General features: G+C 41.8%; 1 pseudogene; it reads right to left on the bottom strand.

Annotated features, from left to right (window-relative positions):
• Positions 1–10,038: 10,038 nt before the first annotated feature.
• Positions 10,039–19,146, bottom strand: LOC115426861 (uncharacterized; annotated as a pseudogene).
• Between the last annotated feature and the right edge of the window lie 779 nt (positions 19,147–19,925).

Raw genomic sequence — 19,925 nt, 5'->3', positions numbered from 1 at the left:
GCCGAGTGGAAGGACCAGAAGGGGTTTATTCAGTTCTGTGACATGAGCTAATTAGCATGAGTGTTTTTCCAGGGCAGACGAGCTGTGGACTCTCCTCATGGTCCTGTGTGTGAACAGTTAAATGAAGTGTGATCTTTCATGTGTTCACAGGGGGAGAACAGACAGAGTGGGTCTGAGGTGGATTATTCAGGCGGCGTTCAGGACACTATTATCTGTCCACAGTGATGGTCATGTTTGAAAACCGCTGAATGTTTAATGCCTCCCTCCCACACGTGCACGGTAGAAGGAGCAGCCATAGATCTGATTCCAATTTGTTTCTGAGGACGGTTCTTTCTCCTCCACTCTTTCATCCACTCTCCTTCCTTGCATACCCCCCCCCACACACACACACACATCTTCTGACCACAGTAATTTATGTGCCGATGGCGAGCCGCTCCCGCCGCTGCCAACACAATTATACCGATGGCTCAGTCAGGCGGCCATGTTTTAAAGCGCTGTACGCGTTCCAGATCTGGGAGTGCTTGGCACGAAAGTAGGCGGAGACGAGGCCAGCGTCGGGTGAAGGAGACACAGTTTGAGCTGACTGGAAGTTTTTCTGATGATCCGCACACACGGCGTCCACAGCCAAAGGATGATGGGAACTGAACGGCAGCCATCTGACACCAAACATAGCCAGAACTGAGCCGGTGCAGACTTTAGACTGAGACGTGGGGGGGGTTGGAGGTCAAGTTGAGATCATTAAACTTCAACGGCTGCAAAGAGGAAAGGGGGCGGGGCCAGAGACCAGAGGTGAATAAATGCAAAGCCTCAGGAGCTCTTCTGGTTCCTGACCCTGAACCACCACTTCTGACTCGAACAAACTTGTGTCTTTCTGCTGAATGGGCTCAAAGATGAAAGACAAATATGGACGTTCTCTGTGGAAACTCCAAACCTGCTGAGCGTCCAAACTACTCCACCATTTCAGCCCATTTACCGTCAGCTGGTGGAAGGACGAGCCGCCGTTACCGTCGTCAGCTTGGTGAAGTGTTTGTATGTTTCATGGTCTAGTTCAGGGCTCTGCACCCCGTGGCTCCGGGACCACATGTGGTTCTAGAGCATCTGTGTACGGCTCCTCTGGTCAAAAAACATACTGAACATTTTGAAATGAACTGAATGAGTCATTTCTGTTGAACACTGTTAAAGGCCTGAATCTATTCTAACTTTGTCCATCTGCAAAAATGCACAGGCTTTACACAGAAGAAAATCATTTTTTGACAGCATAAAAACCAAATGGATTATTTTCTTGCCAAATTCAATACAAGATGCTCAGTTTGCATTTGTTCATAGTTTATAAGTAAACCACTATACATGAAAGTTGCACTTTTTCTCCATTACACAACATAATTATGTTTTGGAAATTGTGTCCATCATTAAAAAAATGGTACAAATCTTGGATGTTTTCTTTCTTGTAGTTGTATAATTTCACAAATGCCCCAGACACTGCATTATCCTCCTGAGACCCAGGAAAGTAATTATTTTTTTATTTTATTTTATTTTTTTTTACATTAAATAATAATTTTTATTGGAAACAGCATAATGCAACAGTTTTTTTTAGATACTTTTTTTTTTTTTTTAATGGAATGTGTGTTAGTTTTTTTTTTTTGGGGGGGGGGGGGGTTAAGTAATGCTGTGAAACTCTTGTCCCCTACAGAGGACAAAAATGGACTGCTGGATCTCAAGAAGTTATTGTAATGGAAATACAAAGTTAAATAGCAAACTAATCCCAAACAGGCTACTGCAGATAAGATGTAGATGTGTTTAAATACTTGTTTCATGGCTCCAGTCAGATTTCTTTCTTTTTCTTTCAGACAAAAATGGCTCTTTCGGTTCTAAAGGTTGCCAACCCCTGGTCTAGTTTATTGAAAGGATGTCAGATGTAGATGGAGACAGCAGGAGTGATCAGTGTGGACGTATGAGTGGAAAGAACAACACAGTTTAGATAACGGCAAACAATTTATTAAATTATGTTAAAGAAATAATAAAATTGTAAGTCACTGTACATCTTATGAGGGATTCATGTCCAGCCGTGAGAGCCGGGTTTTCCACGCTGTCTCCGAGAAAGAGAAGCCGTTTATTAAGTAAATAGTTAATATAGCATGTGTTCAAGCCTTGATAAGTACAGACAGAAAATTATTAAAATAAAAGTCAAACACTTGCCGGAGGGCTTTGATAGACGACTTTGGCCGATATCTGAGCTGTACTTTGGCCTAACATTGGAAAAAACTAATCATGTGGACTCGAGAATATGGACAATCATTCAGACAGGGTTTATGTGATGACCACCGCGTGGGCAGGCAGTAGTAACCGCAGGACAGACGTGAACTAACCTGTGGGGTTCCTGGTGGAATGGAACAGTCCCTGGGGCTCCATGGGCTAAGTATGGTTCCACCCAGGTGTGAGCACACAGGGAGGTTTAGGGGGTGCTAGCTGATGGATTCATGTAAAAAACAACAAACAAACAAACAAAAAACATATATATATAAATTAAATATATATATATATATATATATATATATATATATATAAATATATATATATATATATTATATATATATATATAATATATATTATATTATGTTATAAAAGCCAAGTGGCGTCTGTGTGTGTGTGTGTGTGTGTGTGTAGGTGTGTAGTGTGTGTGTGTGTGTGTGTGTGTGTGTTTGTACACAGCTGACTGCTACAGTTCTTCATCCTTCTGTATTTTTGCTCAGTGAACAGACTAATGAAAACAGGAAGTTGATTGGACCAATATTTAGTGACATATTAGTCATTTTTAATACAATATCCTTATAATCCCGCTGCTCTGTCCACAACACTTTGGTGGTGACTGATGGACAAATGTGGTACAACAGCAGAAAAACTAGCACGTCTAGAACCTGTGGATCCTCATGGGTCAACACACTCGTTACCTCTGCCAGGAGGTGTTGTGATCACTCTGCTTTGTGTGTTTGCATGTGTGTGTGTGTGTGTGTGTGTGTGTGTGTGTGTGTGTATGTGTGTGTGTTTGTTTGTTTGACATTAGAAAGATAACTCAAAAAGTTATGGACGGATTTTCATGAAATTTTCAGGAAATGTTGATACTGGCACAAGGAAGAAATGAGTAAATTTTGGTGGTGATCAGGGGTGGGGCAGGGTGGGGGGCAGGGTGGGGGGCAGGGTGGGGGGCATGGGGGCCCACTGATCTGCCTTGGCGGAGGTCTGTGCTCTCAGAGTGCTTTTCTTGTTTATTTATTTATTTGGGTCTGATATTCTATTATTATATATGTTATAGTTGTCTATAGCTTAAATGTGTGGTTTGATCATGTATAGTCAGTGTTGGGCAAATTACTTTTAAAAAGTAATTAGTTATAGTTACTAGATACTTTCCCAAAAAAGTAATTGAATTAGTAATGAAATTACTCCTTCATAAATGTAATTAGTTACCAGGGACGTAATAATTGCAGTACTTTATGAAAAGCCTTCAAATATGTAAAAGGAAACTGATTTCTCAGTGTGTTTCACAGGTCAGTTTCACAGAGTAGAACAGCAGACAGGTACTGCAGACCAGGACTGGGGGGAGGCTGGGGTCCACCAGGCCAGGCAGGGGTCCACCAGGGCCCGGCTGGGGTCCACCAGGGCCAGGCTGGGGTCCACCAGGGCCAGGCTGGGGTCCACCAGGGCCCAGCTTTTCCACCTCATCAGTGCAGATGTGCATTTACAGAAGCAGATGTTCCTCCAGTTAAACCACATCTGCACTGTTTTCAGTGGCTCCTCCAGCGGTAAATGTGTTCAGTCCAGTCAGACTGTCACTGAAAAATCCCTCCCCTAAATTAGTTGATATTCTATCTACTATCTATTATCTATCTAGTATATCTATCTATCTATCTATCTATCTATCTATCTATCTATCCTAGTCCTATCTATCTATCTATCTATCTACTCCATCCCTCCATCCATCCATCCATCCATCCATCCATCCATCCATCCATCCATCCATCCATACCTGAAAAATAAACTAAAACAACTCAAACTTCATCTGTAAAATGGTTAAACAGTGTCCATACGGTTCCATCTTTAATGCACATTTGTATGTTTGACGTTTACATGGTAATATTTGAATGTTTCTGCAAAAGGAAGTACACTGTGCCTATTATTTATTTTCTTTCTTTCTTTCTTTCTTTCTTTCTTTCTTTCTTTCTTTCTTTCTTTCTTTATCTATCTATCCAAAACCCAACTTGGTTAAATTATTTCAGTGTGTGTATCAGTACATTTTGAACATTTTGAGCACATGACAATAATGCCATTATAATTATGAGAACTGTAATGGTTTTGGTCACAATAACTGTGATATGACATTTTCATATGGTTCCATCCCTAGCCTTGAGTATGCGTGGGTCTGCTTATTCCCGTAATTCACCTGGAGGACACACCCCCTCGCTGTCACTATATTTATAGCACCGGCATTATTAATTCATTGCGTGTACTTTCAATCATCATCAACTGACACAGAGAAAATCAGTGGTTTATAATGTTTCAGGATAAAAATCCAAAGATCAGAAACTGAGTGGAACAAAAGGATTGATCAAAGTCAGTGAAAATGATCGATGTGATCACAGACAGTGTTTCTTACAGCCTGAACGTCCCCAGTTCACCTAAAGAAACACATGTTTCATGACTAGGGATGGAGCCATATGAAAATTCATATCACGGTTATTGTGACCTAAAATTATCACGGTTATCATTATTATCATGGTATCGTTGAAATTGTGCTCAAAATGTTCAGAAAGTACTGATACACACTGAAATAATTTAACCAAGGTGGATTTTGAAAAAACAAACAACAACACACAACAAAACAAACAAAAACAATATAATAATCGTCTCAATGTCCCTTCTGTGTCAGAAACATTCAAATATTAACCCTTAGTGGTCTGAGCCTATTGTGTCTGTTTTTCAGTCCTTTTGATTTTACCTTTATATACTATAGAAACAAATGTTACTATAGCCATGTTTGGGATCTGTTTTTTCAGCCACAACTCACTATATCATCTGTCTATTATTTTTTCACTTTAACCTACTATAAAAACAAAAGGACAGAAACACCACAAAAATATATAAAATCCGATTTTGAAAAATGTTAATAATTATTGCATAAAACACACAGATGCTTAACGAACCTTTTCACAGACTTTAAAGTGAATATGATTCCAAATATTAGGTATAGAAAATTAAAATGTAATAAATTAAAACTATACTCAAATATTGACATAAAAGCAGATCTTTATGTAAGGTTTTTCCCTAAAGTGCAGTAATCAAACACAGTTACCATGAGAATAGAATTTAAACAGTAATACTAACATCTGCAATTTTACCCATTCATTGTTGTATTGGTAATGGTTACATCCCTATTCACGACTGAACAGGAACAAAAGCTCACAAACCTGTGCATGTGGAAGCGTGGTGACCTACAGCTGCCTCTACTCCAGACCAACACGGGTCAGAATCATGGAACAGACCTTTGAGATGAAGACTGATCCAAATGGGGACTGCTGTCTTAACACTGTGTACCATGGAGACAGCAACCTTTGATGATTATCAATAAATCACTAACACCAACCAAAATACTCAGTAGAAGGTCAGTAGTTTTTACAGAATAATGCAGCACATGGATCTATATAATAATTATTATGGTTGTATAATATAATATGTAATAACATGCAATGTTCTAACAAATATTCTACATTTTGTCATGGTGTTTCATTATTTTTAAAATAGTTCATTGGGCTCACGGTAACTTAACCCTGTCATATTTTGTGGTGGTTGTTGTATTTGGTCCATCTAAGGCCAGGTTCTCTGTCTCAAACTCCTTGTTCTTTCAGGTTCCACATTCAGTCTGATCTGATCTGCAGTGGACCACAACCAGGGAAAAATTAAGTAACCCAGAATAATACGACAACTGCACATTATGTCTGTGTTTGAGTGCAAAAAAACCCCATTAAATTATGAAACTACTTACTTTATAAACTATCCAACAAAACAGACGTGAATAACCTGAGGAAACTGAAATTTCTTCAGGACAATCAGTGTATTCTTCTCAGTCTCTTCCTCCACTTCTCATTAGTCCATGTGCATTCTGGATCAGATCTCCAAAGACACTAAACACTGAGGAACAGGGAAGACAAAGAGTTCAACTGGACTGAATTTAATACAGACATTTCAGGTTGGACACAGTTGTTCAGGTTAGTCACATTTATGGGTACAGGAGAGTTTGGAAATGGAAAGAGTTTCACGAATTTATGTGATTTTTTTTGCACTAAAACAAAGACAAAAATCTGACAGTTATTATTTATCGGCAAAATGTAATCTTTTGTTTTTCACATCAAACCCGGGAAGAAAATAGAGTCACTCTTTCTTTGGTAAGTTATTCTGCTATGACCCTATGATGACTATGATGACCTTCCACAGCCTGGATGTGGAATTTTTACACTTTGTAAATTCATCTCCAGGGGTCGGGATGGAACCTTTGAGCGGGGGACGCATGTTTGAACAGCCCCCTGATCTAAGTGGTTCTAGTATAATGTTCAACACCCTGGTGGCACTGGAAGGCTCATTTTTCCCGTGCTTCCCTCTCGAGGCGGGGCTTCCTGGAGCCAGTGGTGCAACCTGTAGGGACCTGCAAACACCCCAGACCGATTCCGGGCCACTCAACCCGGTATTCTTGCTTTGGCCTGCGAACTCCACTTTGCAGTTTTGTGCACAGTTCTGGAGTCCTGCCTGTGGTAGGAAGCCCCCACCACTGCCGCTGCCAAGACCTAAGCCTTAGCCCCGTTACAGCTAAGCTGCTGCTACTGCCTATGCTAAGCCATTGTCCTGTACCGCTGAGCTAACTGCCAACACTAGCCATTGCCCTCTTGCTGTTAAGCTACAGCTACTGCTAAACTAAGCCCTGAATAGGGTACCACTAACTGCCATGCCATTCCAAAACTATCACCGATAGCTAAGCCAAGCTAAGTTCGTCAACTGCACAGTACTGCCAGTGTTCAGCCAAGCTGACTTACTGCTACCACTAGTTAACCTAGCCTAGCATTCACCTAGCACCGCAAGAGCATTGTCCTGCCAACTGGATGTCAACGCCATCCAGAGGAAGCCAAGTCATTGCTCCGACATCTCCCCAGCTAAGCTAAGCTAACACTACTGCTGAGGCTAGCCCTGCCACCCGGAAGGCCTCAATGTCACCTGTCAGGCACTTCCTCCTCCTCTTCTCCTCCCTCCTTCACCTTCCACCTTTCCCGTTTTAGTCATCAGTAAATCCTGTTTTTGTTCTTTAATTCTGCGTCCGCTCCTTGTTCCACATTTTGGGGCTAAAATAATCCACCTTTGTGTCACATATCCGTTCCTTTTTTATCCAATAAAGCACTAGGATGTGAGGTATGTAGAGAGGCAGGGTCACCAGGGGCACTATACATTTTGGTTGGAGTGAATCCTGATGGTGATACTACATATGCTGAGTCTGTAAAGCTGAGTCAATTTGCCAAAAACAAGAACATAAGTCTTTAGATTCCAGCTTCCTGAAAGCACAGCAGGAACAACTGTGTTCCACTGAAAGAGCGTCTAGAAATAATAAATAAATAACAGAAGCTCTAAAAAAGGTTAAACAGGCTGATGTTTTCTCAACTCTGATGGAAACACCAGGCCCTCCATATCAGATTGCTTGCCAAGCTGTTAAAGATGACGTTTTTAAAGGTGTCAGTGAAAGCAGATGGGAGTCAAACAAAGACTGACCCTAATAAGTCAGTTTTTCACACACTCTCAGTGACAGTTTGTTGTCAAGGATGCTCTCAAATGAAGACGTTGAGGTTGTTAAATAAGCTAAATGTGCTTTGGCCCAACACATGGCCTTCTCCAGTGCCACTGCTGTTTGGAGAGCTGGAATTAAGAGAAGTGTACGACTGCCTCAGAATAAATGCATCTGGTGTTAAACAAGGTTATAGGGACTGTAAAGAGGATCCAAAGCTGCCAATGAAAGAGGGTCTTTAGAAGGTAAACCAGGCTGCCAACACACTGACTGTGAGTACAGCTGAGTGTGAGAGGGGATTTTCTACACCAATTCTGTTCTGACAAGCCTTTGGAATCAGCTGAAGATTGAGAATTTGTTCTCTCTGATGTTTATCAAGTTAGTGGGCCCACCGCTAGAGGTTCTGACAAGGGGGTCACCAGACCATGTACCCTGTAGACGGTGTAAAACCTCCAAGGAGGAGCATGCATTTAGTCCTGTTCTGAAGGTGCTAAGTTAGGCTTAGGAAATAAGATGACTGTAGGCTACACAAGGCAAAGCAAACTTATTACCTCTGCCAAGGAGGTTGTGTTTTTGTCAGAGTTGGTTTGTCTGTCTGTCTGTCTGTCTGTCTGTGTGCTAGATAACTCAAAAAGTTATGGATGGATTTGGATGAAATTTCAGGAAATGTTGATACTGGCACAAGGAACAAATGATTAGGTTTTGGTGGTGATTGGGGGGGGGGCACTGATCTGCCTTGGTGGAGGTCTGTGCTCTCCCAGTGCTTTTCTGGTTTGTATAGTACCATTCACACACGAAGCAATTCAGAGTGCTTCACAAAGGCAGAGAAACATAAAATTCCATCAGACAATAACAGAATAAAACATTAAAGCAAAGGACAGTGCAGAAGGGATGCTCCTCTCCAGCAGAAACCACTGGGGTTCCCTGCCTTGTCATGAGCACAATTCACTACTTGTGCCCCAAGCCCCCCCCCTCACAAAAGCCAATTTAAACACTGACCATGACAGACTCTAGTTGTAGTAAATGGGTTCCACTAACAAAACTGTAAAATTACCTTGGGACACAATGCTTGATAAAGTTGATCATTTTACCAAGTCAGTAAGAAGCTAGGATTTAGCATTAGCTCACCCAGGAACCCTTTTTATTTTTTTTTATCCAAAGAGCCGACATGACAATAAACAAAGAGCAAACTACTGGCTTCATAACACCATGGTTGTCCAGTATAACATATGGGCTCCAGAATACTACTGCTAAACATCCAGTCAGATTGAAGGTCCTAGCGTATCTAAATGTGCACAGAGGTGCAACAGCTGAATCTCTGCTGTGTGCTTTAGCCTGTATTTGTACACCTGGTCATATATTTATCAGTATTCTCAGAGAAGGAAGACACTCCTATCAAAAACATCTCCAAATCGCTGCTGCCAACGCCAACATACAGCAGAACTGCACAAGTGTGTGAATGTGTTTCCAGGAAATGGTGTTTAGACACAACTGGAGACCTGAGCTGTCCTGGAAAGTTTCATGGCATTAACTTTAGAAAAGACTGATTGACTTTTCAATAGACTCAGACCAACTCCAGACCAAGCATACAGCGAGAGAACTATGGGAGGTCTATGTTTAGATAGGTACACATGAGCTGATCAAAGAAGCTGCTTTTCTGAGAATAACAGCCAATAATTGTCACGTTTAAGGCGACTAAAGGGGGTACATGGAAGTAACACCAATGACTGAGCGATCGAGACCAAGAGAGTCCCAAACTCAGCAGCTGTGTTTGGACGGGGGAGTAAAGCACCAGTAAACCTCATCACATACAGATGTCTACAGACAGAGGCAGAACAAAGAGTCAGAGGAAGAACTGAAAGAAGAAAAGGTCAAACATAAATGAAGCTGCTTCCCCTTCTGTCACATTAACCCTGGTCTGTGGGCGTTGGTGTTCCACCATATCCACCCCAAAGCCTTGGAACTGCCAATGTCTGACAAGAAAGAGTTGTTCTACGATAACTCACATTTGTTGTTTATGAAACACAGTATTGGAGGTGAAATATCCTAAAACCCCGGTCATAGAACTTAATTATGTTTTATGATGTTTTTTGTCAGGGTTTTGTTTGTATTTTTGGTTAACTTCGCTTGTGCCCAAGTAGGGGTGGAACCAGATGAACATTTCATATCACGGTTATTGTGACCAAAATTATCACAGTTATCATTATTATTGCGGTATTATTGTTCTTAAATACACCGCTAGGTGCTACTTGGACACATCATCAGTGATGAACCCGAGGTCATAGGGTGTTTCGGGTCTTTGATCATCAAACACCCTCGCTCGGGCGACCCAGCCGGGGGTGATCAGTCCCCGGCTTGTGTCCAAGTGGCCCACTACTCCACGGATCTCCCCTCCGGATCCATAGCCACCTTGAGGCTTTTTCTGCAGCCTCTATGATGCTCTTGATGGCTCTTCTGCACAGCTGACCTTTTACTCCAAGGAGTTTTAGGGTTCGGGGTAGTGACTGGCCAGCAAAACCCCGGCACCCCACCTCAACTGGTTCGCAGCGGGCTTTCCAGCCATTGCTCCGGCACTCAGTCACCAGCTCAGCATATTTGGCCCTCTTGCGTTCGTTGGCCTCCTCCATTCTGTCTTCCCAGGGACAGTAAGCTCAACCAGGACCACTTGCTTTGTTGACTCTGATGTTAACACCATGTCTGGCTGAAGTAAAGTGGCCGAAATGTTCTCTGGGAACTTGAGCTGTCTTCCCAGGTCAACATGGAGTTTCCAGTCTCATGCAGTGGTGAGGAGCCCCCCAGAGGAACTTGGCTGATGTTGTGCCTTCTCCCCAGCTCTGACGAAAGTGATGGACTTCTTGGGGGTGTGCTGGTATTTGCAGTTGGTAAGTGCTGAGCTGAGCGTGTCTGCCAGAGCCCTGAGGACCTGGTCGTGACGCCAGCGGTACCACCCTTCCCCCAAGGCCTTCGGGCAGCAACTGAGGATGTGCTCTAGGGTGGCTCTCTTCTGGCACAGCTGGCATGCTGCGGTGTCTGCCAAGCCCCATCACAGCAGATTGGTTGGGCTAGGGAGAACGTCATATACTGATTGGATGAGGAACTTCATGTGCTGGGGTTCGAGTCTCCAGAGCTCTGGCCAGGTGATTTTCCGCTGTTCGGCGTGCTCCCACCTCGTCCAGGCGCCTTGTTGGTACATAGCCACCATCTTGACCCGCCGATCTTCCTCCACCTCTGCTCTGATCACATCCTGTACCATGTGACGTTTCTCCCTTCCTCTGGCTTTGTCGTAGCGGGGCTTGGGGAAGCTGCCAAGTCCCGCCCGGCCCACTGCCGTGTTGCCCACCAAAATGTTGTGCTGCAGTCGTGCCTCTGCTCTGTCAATGGCTTCCTGTGCCTTCCACTTTCTCCCAGTTTTCACCAGGATCCCTGCAGTGGCAACTTTCTTGTCGGAGGAGTCCCGGTACATCATCAGCTCCCTGGCACGTGTGACCTTAAACTCTTCCACCAGGCCGCTGATTGGAAGTTGCAGTATGGTGGAATGGCCATACAGAGCGATGCTGCTGAGGGATCGGGGGAGCCCAAGCCACCTGCGTAGAAACTGACTGATGGTCCGTTCCAGTGTCTCCACCATTGACATGGGCACCTCATAGACAAGCAGGGGCCAAAGGAGTCTTGGCAAGACTCCGTGTTGGTAGATCCAGGTTTTGAATTTCCCTGGTAGCCCCGACTTGTCTATTGCTGTGAGCCATGATGTCAGCTCAGCCTTGGTTTGCTGGAGTGTGTCTGAGTCCCTCAAGGAGCAGTTGAAGACCTTGCCCAGGCTCTTGACAGGTTTTTCCGTCATCGTTGGAATTGGTGTCCCTCCTATGGTAAAGCGGAACCGGTCGGCCACACTGCCTTTCTTCAGGACCAGAGACCTGGACTTGGTGGGCTTGAAACTCATCCTCGCCCAAGAGATGAGCCGCTCTAGCCCCTGGAGAAGCCATCTGCAGCCGGGAACAGAGGTTGCCATCACTGTGAGGTCGTCCATAAATGCTCTTATGGGAGGCTGCCGAGTACCAGATCTCGACAAGGGGCCTCTACACTCCACCTCAGCTGACTTCACAATCATGTTCATAGCCAGGGAGAAGAGTGGCACTGAAATAGTGCAGCCGGACTTCCGGTTTGGCTTTGAGAGAAGATGGCGGCATAGGAGATAGCGCTCCCGACTTGAGAAAGAAAATAGCCCACAAAGACTCGAATTCATAATTAATATTCGAAATTTAAATAAGGTTAGGGCTATAAGATGCCAAAATTCAAAAACAAAGGAAATCCACAAGAATCGCATTGCACGACGGAGACGAGGACGACGAGGTCTCACCCGCTAGCAGCAACGTGGAGGATAACGACATGCTATCAGACGAAGGGAAACAAGCTAGCGGTGCGAGTTTGGATCTTATACTGAGTGAGTTGAGAGACTTTAGGAGAGATAATAATGAGCAGCTTCAGGGAATCCGAGAGGATATCAACATCACAAACAAGAGAGTGGAAGAAGCTGAGGAAAGGATTCAAGAAGCCGAAACTAAAATACAAGCTAACGAGGAAGCAGTAGCAGAGATGCTCAAACTATACATGGACATGGACGCTAAGCTAACAGACTTAGAGGGACGTTCCAGAAGAGAAAACATAAGAATACACGGTGTCAAAGAGGGATCGGAAGACGACGCACCATCAGTGACTGTTTTTGTTGAACGTTTATTGAAGCTTAAACTGGAGTTACCCGACTCGTTTGAAATACGTGTAGAGAGAGCGCACCGCGCGCTCGTGCTGAAGCCCCCACCCAATGCACCACCACGATCTATCGTTGCCAAACTGGCCAGCTACAGAACGAAGGAGGAAATATTAAAACTTACCTGGCAGAAGCGGGGATTCGAATATCAGGGAAACAAGATTAATCTGGATCATGACTACGCACCGGAGGTCCTGAAGCAGCGGAAAGAGTACGCAGAGGTAAAAGCAGTGTTAAAGGAGAAGAAAATCCGGTTCCAGACTCCGTTCCCAGCAAAGATGAGAGTTTTCTACCCAGAGGGAACTGTGTTGTGTGGCTCGGTAGAGGAGACAACTAGCGACATGGCGAAGAGGGGATTCCCAGTAAAGATCATCAAACGCCCGGAAACTATTTTGGAGCAGATCCGACATCTATCGTGGTGCACATCGAGGAAGATCAGGGGCCAGGTGAGCAAGGATCGGAACCAGGGCTACAAGGAAAGACTCCAGGCAGACAGACGTTAAGAACAGTAAGGATGAAATAGTCCTGAGGACTGAAAAAATGACGTAAGTGTAAGGGATCAGTTGATGAGGCTTTTTTTTTTTTATTATTTTTTTTTTATTTCCCTCTTCCTCACCCCCTTGTTTATATCTTCGACTCTCTAATTATTGCTTTCATTTTTATATCATTTCATTGACCCAAGACGTCCTAAGGTCTGATTATAAAAGGCACATAGGATTTCTTTATTTGAACGTACAAACTAAATATGGCAAAATAAGAAAAAAAAAAAGAAAAAAGTCGGGTGTTGTTTTTATTTGCCTGTGCTGGGTAAATGATGGACATTTGTTGGACAAAAAATGAAGGCCCTCTCACACCTAATGGTGAGAGAGGCTCTCCCTCAAAGCCCCTCACCCATCGGGGCTCGCTTAGGGTCTTACTTGGGACCCCACGATTGGAAGTCAGCATATTTACGAATAACAGTTCTTTTTGCAGCTGTCGTTCTATACAGCTAAAATGTTCATGTTACTGTTCATATATGTTCAGGGAGTGTAAAGATTGCACAAGATTCTGTTGTTCTATAAACACTCAAAAATCAGAGTATGGTTAGTAGAAAGGTAAATATTATTTCATATAATGTCAACGGTCTATTAAACCCAATTAAGCGTAACAAGATATTAACTAAAATGAAGAGGGAACAAGCACAGATAGTATACCTGCAGGAAACCCATCTGGACTTAAAGGAACATGAGAAATTGAAAAGAATGGGTTTCATAAATGTGTTTTCATCCTCTTACAAATCCGGACGAAGAAGGGGGGTCGCCATCCTTATTTCAGGCAAATTACACTTTGAAAAAGTATTTGAGAAAAGTGATCGGGAGGGACGATATATTCTCGTAAGGGGAAACATTGAGGGGACCCCTGTCACATTATTGAATATTTACGCACCACCAGGAAGTGACATCCACTTTTTCAAGAAGGTTGTTGATATGATGGTATCAGAAACAGTAGGCCTTCTAATATGTGGAGGAGATTTAAATGTATACTTACAACCAAAAATAGATACATCTAATGGGAAAACACAGAGTTCAAATTTGTTAACGAAGAAAATTAACACACTATTTGAGGAGGTGGGTTTAATTGATATATGGAGAGATCTGCACCCCAATCAGAGAGATTATACACATTACTCTGCTCCCCATTCACTATACACAAGAATAGATTATTTCTTAATATTTGGAAAAGACAAAGATAAAATACAAACTTGTAACATTGGAACAATTGACCTAAGCGATCATGCACCTATACACCTCTCAATAGATCTAAACCTACAAGCAAAAATCAATAATTGGAAACTAAACTCTAGCCTGCTTCATGACCCTCATTTTAAAGAAGAGATTAAAAAAGAGATTTGTTTCTACCTGGATATGAATGACAAAGGGGATGTATCTCCTCCTATTTTATGGGATGCACTCAAAGCAGTCTTGAGAGGCAAAATCATATCAATATCGTCATACAAAAAGAAGATGAGAAACAAGAAATTAGAAGAATTACAAGATAAATTAAAAGAATTAGAGAATACACATAAAAAGAAAGCTACGCAACATATATTGGACGAAATCAGAAAAACGAGAAATGAAATTAATAATATAACAACACTGGAAATTAAGAAAAATCTAATGTTCCTTAAACAAAGATATTATGAAGGAGGGTCAAAGTCATTGAAAGTTTTGGCTTGGAAGCTGAAAAAGAAAACAGCACAAAACATGATTCATAAAATTAAAGACCCAATGACGAAAGTAATAAAAACTAAACTAAATGAAATTCAAGGAGCCTTTGAGACATTTTATAAGACTTTGTACACTGAAAAAACAGGATGCACCATAGCCGAAATAGATACTTTTCTAAATTCTCTCGAATTACCAATGCTAAATGAAGAACAGAATAAAATAATGATTGAGGATATAACAGAAACGGAATTAAAAATGGCAATCAGGAAACTGAAATTAAGTAAGTCACCCGGATCAGATGGCTATACAGCAGAATGGTATAAGGAGATGAAAGAGGAGCTAATACCAGTGATGCTTCCCACTTTAAACTGGGTATTAAAGAAAGCACAAATACCACCCAGCTGGAGGGAAGCTATAATATCTGCCATTCCGAAAGAAAATAAAGATCATTTAGAATGTGGATCATACAGACCTATATCCGTTCTTAATATAGACTATAGGCTGTTTACTTCTATTATAGCTAGGCGACTGGAAAAATTTTTACCCAAACTAATACGTGATGATCAGACTGGTTTTATCCGAGAGCGTCAAACACAAGATAATTTACGAAGGACATTACAAATAATTAACCATATCCAAAAAAACAAAACAGCCGCGATGGTAATTAGTATTGATGCGGAAAAGGCTTTCGACTCGGTAACTTGGAGTTTCCTCTACCGAGTCCTATACAGGTTTGGCCTGCATGAAACAATAATTAAAACAATACAAGCATTATATAATAAACCTACTGCTAGAGTCAAAATAAATGGTGGCTTGTCAAATAGTTTTACTTTAGAGAGAGGCACAAGGCAAGGCTGTACATGCTCGCCATTATTATTTGCACTATACCTAGAACCATTTAATCAATATATAAGACAAAACAAAGAAATAATAGGTATTAATATTCAGGGAAAAGAGCATAAATTGGCCTGCTACGCAGACGATATTTTGATCTTCTTGAGTCAACCAACAAACTGCCTACTCAAATTAATGCATTCATTTGATTACTTTGGTCACCTATCAGGATACAAAATTAATATAAACAAAACACAAGTACTCACATATAATTACAACCCAGTAGATGAAATTAAGAATAAATATCATCTAGCATGGCAAACGGAACATTTTAAATATCTGGGGGTTATCATTCCGAAGGATTTTACAGTACTATATCAACACAACTATATACCGATAGAAAAAAAAAATTAAAGATGATATTTCAAGATGGAATCTAATTCCAAGTTTAAGTTTTAGCTCAAGAATAGACTCGATTAAAATGAATATTTTACCCAAGTTATTATATCTATTCCAAACTCTCCCAATAGAAATAGGTCAAAAACACTTCAATGAATGGGATAAAATTCTCTCCAGATACATATGGCAAGGTAAAAGACCTCAAATTAGATTTAAAACCCTGCAATTGCCAAAAGCAAAAGGAGGATGGAGCCTTCCCTTCCTTAGAGACTATTACTGGGCAGCACAATTAAGATATATTATATGTTGGTGTAACCCTTCGTATGATGCTCAGTGGAAAAACATTGAAGAGGGTCTAACTCCTATTCCAATACAAGCCCTGATGGCTGACAGTAACTTACAAGATTTCATTAGAAGTATGGAAAATCCATGGATCAGGTTAACCTTAAAAGTATGGAAAACAGTGATAACTGAATATAAATTAGAAAAAGATATCGTGATTCTTAAGTGGTGTGCATATGACACACAATTTGCACCAAATAAATTAGATAGCAGATTTAAAGAGTGGGCGAATAAAGGCATCACGGCTATATGTAAGATTATAAAGGATAATACACTACTTAGTTTTGAAAGAATTAAAGAGAAATATGCTCTAGAGACACAAGACTTCTATCGTTACTTACAGCTGAGACACTTTGTTAATGAAAAAATAAAAAATTTAGCAGAAAAAAGTAATCAGTTATTGAATGTATTCATAAGGGCTTATGATTCACACAAACATAGAGGTATTATCTCAGATCTATATAAAGGGCTTGTTAACATGAAAACACATTCCACTTTATATATAAAAACAAAATGGGAAATAGAGGGAGGATTGGATCTGACAGAAGAAGAGTGGATAAGAGTCTGGGAATATCAATGGAAGTGTAGTAGTTCACAGAGCTGGAAAGAGTTTGGCTGGAAAAGCTTGATTAGATGTTTCATAACACCACATCAAAAGTCCCACTATAGAGATAACTCCCCAGTTTGCTGGAGAAAATGTGGTAATACAAATGCAAATCATTGTCATCTCTTCTGGAATTGTTCTGTTATCGAAAATTACTGGAAGGAAATACATAAGGAAACACAAGAAATTATCGGGAGCCACTTATCCTTTGAATGTAAATCTTTATTTTTTGGACTTATACCAGAAGGATGGCCAAAGAGAGACAAATATTTATTTAATATCCTGTTAATAGCAGCCAAAAAAGCCATCACAAGAAAATGGCTTTCATCGGAAAGCCCAACGCTGAGCATGTGGATGGACATTACAGTGGACATATATAAGATGGAGAGACTTACTGCAGAGGTGAACTATAAGAAGGACTTGTTTGTTACGCGGTGGAAGAAATGGATGGAATACATCATGCCACGCAGACCAGACTTTGATACTTTTATTTTTGAATAGAAGATTAGATATAGTAAACATATTAACTGCAATTCACTCCCTACTTGTTTATGTTCTTTTTGTTTGTTTCATTGTTAAAAAATGGGACGTTCAGATTAACATAATGTTGATGACATTTAAAATGAATATATTTGTCAACATTGTTATAGAATGTCAATTAAAAGTGAATTAAAAAAAAAAAAGAAATAGTGCAGCCGGTTATAATACCCTTCTCCAGGCGTTGCCAGGCAGATGTTAATGATCCCGATGTTACCCTCAGCTGGAAGTTGTTATAATAGTCCAGGATGAGGTTGGTGATGGTCACTGGCACATGATGTCTTGTCAGTGCTGTTTCGACGAGCTTGTGGGGAATGGATCCATAGGCGTTTGTTAGGTCCAGCCAGAGTGTTGCCAAATCCCCTCTGCTTTCCCTTGCCTCCCGGATCAGCTGCGAGACAACACCCGTGTGTTCTAGGCATCCCGGAACACCTGGAACTCCCCCCTTCTGTACTGAGGTGTCTATGTAGCTGTTCTTCAAGAGGAAGTCTGTAAGCCGTTGGGATACTATCTTGAAGAAGATCTTCCCTTCAACACATAGCAGCGAGATGATACGGAACTGCTTGATGTTTCTTGCATCCTCTTCTTTCGGAATCCAGACTCCCTCCGCAGACCTCCACTGAGTTGCGACCCTTCCCCTGCGCCAGATCACCTTCATGATCTTCCAGAGTCGCACAAGCAGTTTGGGGCACTGCTTGTAGACTCTGTAAGGGACTCCACTGGGGCCTGGGGAGGAGCTGGATCTTGCAGCCATCACTACTTCTTTGACCTCTTTCAGGGTGGGCTCTGCAGTATTAAACTGCACCCCGGGCTCTGGCGGCTTTACCAGTGCCTCGCATGGGCCAAGATCTTGCTCCCTTGTTGGATCGCTGAAGGTGATGTTGAGGTGGTGGTTGATCTCCTCCACAGGACACACCAGGTTACCGCTCTTCTTCTGTCCCAGTAGTCGCTTGGTGAAGCTGAATGGGTTGGTAATGAATGCCTTGCGCTTCTTGGCCTTCTCTTTCCCCTTCCTTCTGTGCCATTCGACTCTTCTGAGTGTGATGAGGTTTCTCCTCAAGAGCTGCCTGAGCTCAGACAAGGCGCCTCTCTCCTCCTCCTTTGCTGCCCTGAACTGGCGTTTCAAGGTCTTCAGTTCCTGCCTCAGCTGACTGATCTTGAGCTCCCGCCGGTTGGGTCTCACTACCTGACTGCTCACAGGTCTTTCTGTCACCCCAAACCGTTCTGCGCCGATGGTTGTTATGAGGGTGCACATGGCCTGGAGTTTGTGGTCCACATCGCCCTTCACTGTTGTCTCCATGATCCTGTCAATGTCCGCATCCAGCTGAAGCCACTCCTTGTTGTTGGCGGCAGGCCACTTAACCCGACGTTGTCCTGATGTTCCAGTTTGCGGGGGGGCTGGTGCAGCTCGGAGGTTCCGGGCACTGTGGGGTGGCTCCGGGCATGGCTCCTCCTCCGTCTGATCAGGGACCGTGACAAGCACTTCGTCTGTAGTGCCGGCCACTGCACCTGTGCGTTGCTTCACTCATCCTCCCCTCAGACAGGCCATCTTGGTCTGGTGGATTTTGAGACCTGTCGGGTTTTTGCACACCTTGCCGCAGATGCAGACTGTGCTCTTTATCGATTGTCCGTTAGCTAGGGTCATTGCCGGTAGGTCAGTCCGATTGGGATTCTCATTCTCCCCCCCTCTCGGGAATCCCTGGGGGTATGATTGAAATTGTGCTCAAAATGTTCAAAAAGTACTGATACACACACTGAAATAATTTAACCAAGTTGTAAAAGAAAATAAAAAAAATAATAATAATACAAAATAAATAAATAAATAAATAAATAAATAAAATAAAATAATAGTCCCACTGTCCCTTCTGTGTCAGAAACATTCCAATATTAACCCTTAGTGGTCTGAGTCTATTCTGTCTGTTTTTCAGTCCTTTTGATTTGGCCTTTATATACTATAGAAACAAATGTTTACTATACCCATGTTTGGATCTGTTTTTTCAGCACAACTTCATCTATATCATCTGTCTATTATTTTTTCACTTCAACCTACTATAAAAACATAAAAGGACAAAAAACACAAAAAACATATAAAATCCGATTTGAAAAATGTATATAATTTATTGCATAAATAACACACAGATGTTTAATGAACCTTTTCACAGACTTTAAAAGTGAATATTGGTTCCAAATATTAGGTATAGAAAATTAAAATATGAATAAATTCAAACAGTACTCAAATATTTGACATAAAAGCAGATCTTTCCATCGGGTTTTTTCCCCTAAAAGTGCGTTAATCAAACACAGTTATCATGAGAATTAGAATTTAAACGGTAATACTAACCATCTGTGATTTTACTGACGTTTATTGTTATACCAGTAATCGATACATCTCTATGCCCAACAGCTGTTGACAACTAGACATTT

The sequence above is a fragment of the Sphaeramia orbicularis genome, chromosome 10, assembly GCF_902148855.1.
Source record: "Sphaeramia orbicularis chromosome 10, fSphaOr1.1, whole genome shotgun sequence".
Lineage (NCBI taxonomy): Eukaryota > Metazoa > Chordata > Actinopteri > Kurtiformes > Apogonidae > Sphaeramia > Sphaeramia orbicularis.
This window is presented reverse-complemented; position numbering and strand designations above follow the sequence as displayed.